This window comes from Schistocerca piceifrons, chromosome 6 (genome assembly GCF_021461385.2).
Source record: "Schistocerca piceifrons isolate TAMUIC-IGC-003096 chromosome 6, iqSchPice1.1, whole genome shotgun sequence".
NCBI classification, from domain to species: domain Eukaryota; kingdom Metazoa; phylum Arthropoda; class Insecta; order Orthoptera; family Acrididae; genus Schistocerca; species Schistocerca piceifrons.
In genome coordinates this window covers 353,929,285-353,931,518 of record NC_060143.1, presented here as the reverse complement: position 1 = coordinate 353,931,518, position 2,234 = coordinate 353,929,285, and positions in this window count along the sequence as shown.

The following is a 2,234-nucleotide window of genomic DNA, read 5'->3' as shown; positions in this document are numbered from 1 at the left end:
AAGGTTTAGTACCTTCGGCTGCTTGTTCTCCTGTCACGAGCCTTTTCGTCAGTGATGAGTCGTTTTGAAATTCCATTTCGACCTGCAGTTCCCTGCTGATGGAGCTTCCTTCACGTTTTCTGGGTGGTACAAGTGTTCACGAACACGCAATTCAGCTCTGCAGTGTTTTTTTCACCTGTCGTTCTCTTATATTTAGTCACAATCCTCTTAAATGACAGTGCCTCGAAATACCAAACACTGAAGCACCCACCAAATCAGCACCAACAATGTGTCCAAGCTCATTAACAAAGCTCCGATATAATGTACTCACAACTATACGGAACGCCTTCGTAACCACGGCTAACACTTGCAACCTACTGAGGCCATTGCATTGAGGATACTGCAAGGTGCCGGTCGCGCTCAGGCGTAACGGCGCAACATGCAATCTTGACTAGTATCTGCATTTATGTTCAAGCATCAATTTCTCGCGGTGTCGCCATACTTTTTTTCTGCAACGCGTGTACACACTGTGGTATATGTGGAAGCTGTCTAGAAAATGGATTGCGAATTGAGACAGTAGAAAAAAGTAAGAAATTAAAATGCTGTATCTGATGCTGTAGTTTAATGGCATGAGCAGTGGAAACGTAGTAAGCAATTAAATTCTTTTCTTTGACCTTTTCGTGGGGGCGGAGGAGGTTGTTAGCAAGAAAAAATTTCACGAACATTCTCAATTACGTGTAAAGTGCATTAGAAGTAGCTAAGTGCTCTCATTCTTAAATAATTGATGAATATAATCCAGGTATTCGCGAGCCTTCAGTTACGCTGCCTAAAGACTAACAATCGGTTTCTGGCAGTAATACTTGTCTTTATTGTCTTTAACTTATAACATAAGATTATCCTCTTTAAGAGTATATTGTGGCAGCACTTTGAATATTTAATTTTAGAAAACAATTACGCGAAATATTGAAAATCTAATTTTAGTTTCCCGTCCTAACTGTCAGGTACGCAAAATGCACGTGTAATGTGTTCTGGGATAGCTGTTCAAAAAATCTCTATCTGTTTAATAAAATCCCTACCCTATCCCATTAACGAACATAAAATGGACATTGCCTCTCCAGCTCAATATGTATTTTTCAATTCCATTTATTTCATTCAATTCTTGTCTCATATCGGTGATTTTCTTATGGCCCAGTGATGAATATGCCGCACTTTTTGTAACATAAGAATTCATATAAATTTACAGATTATATTCTTTAGATGGAATACAAATATTTGCGCGCCCAGGTTGGCTTGTGAGACCGTCATCTGTTCGATGTGCTCACGATGATACACCCATTTTCACTGTCGGAAAAAAATCCAAGAAATAAAATAGGTAGAACTGTCACCGCCAGCTGAAAGCCAGTGCTAGATAGAGCGTTCAGCCTTTATTCTACGCTCCGGGCGACGTTCAGTTGCCAACACGTGATGGCTACCCGCAGCGGTACGTAGTTGCTTGTTTGTCGGCACGTTCCGTAGGGATAGACTAACCTTACGGGAGCGACTATACTATTCAGCTCATAGACCACGACGAATTGTACTTGAACATTGCATGGGAATATGAAAGTGAAATATTTGGGGAAAAAATGTAAATTTTAAGTAGAAATTACATTGTTCAGGAAACCTGCACACAAACGCCATTCGTATTGTGACCATTCGTGCTGCTCTTCCGTCAATATGTTCAATATAACTCGTTAATCATATTTGTTATAGATCCCTTACACTCTTGTAGGATAGGTCGCACGACATTTCTGTAAGCAGTCTCCTTTGTAGACTGACTCATTTCCACTTTGTACTGGAATAAAATGAACTCTGCTACTCGCTTTATGTACGGGTTCATATCCACAATAGTTTATCCACTTGACTACACAACAGTTTCGGAGGCAGTGTACACAAATTTATAAAGAAGTCAGACCCATTTTTCACCATGGCTGTATTTCGATCATAACAGTCACTGATTTCTCACAGTCGTCTGATTTTTGTGATGTGTCGGCTCCAAGTGCTTGCACGTAAACTTGTAATTTTAAACAGACACCCAACGCGAGTCTATGGAGAGTGCATCTTCTATTAAAATGCATAATATGTGTAACTTTGTCACATGTGTAAATGACCTAGTAGGTAATGCAGTTTCTATAAGACTTTTCGTGAATGATGCTGTTGTTTACAGAGAATTCACAACGCTAGAAAATTGCAGCGAAATGCTTGAAGAGATACAGAGG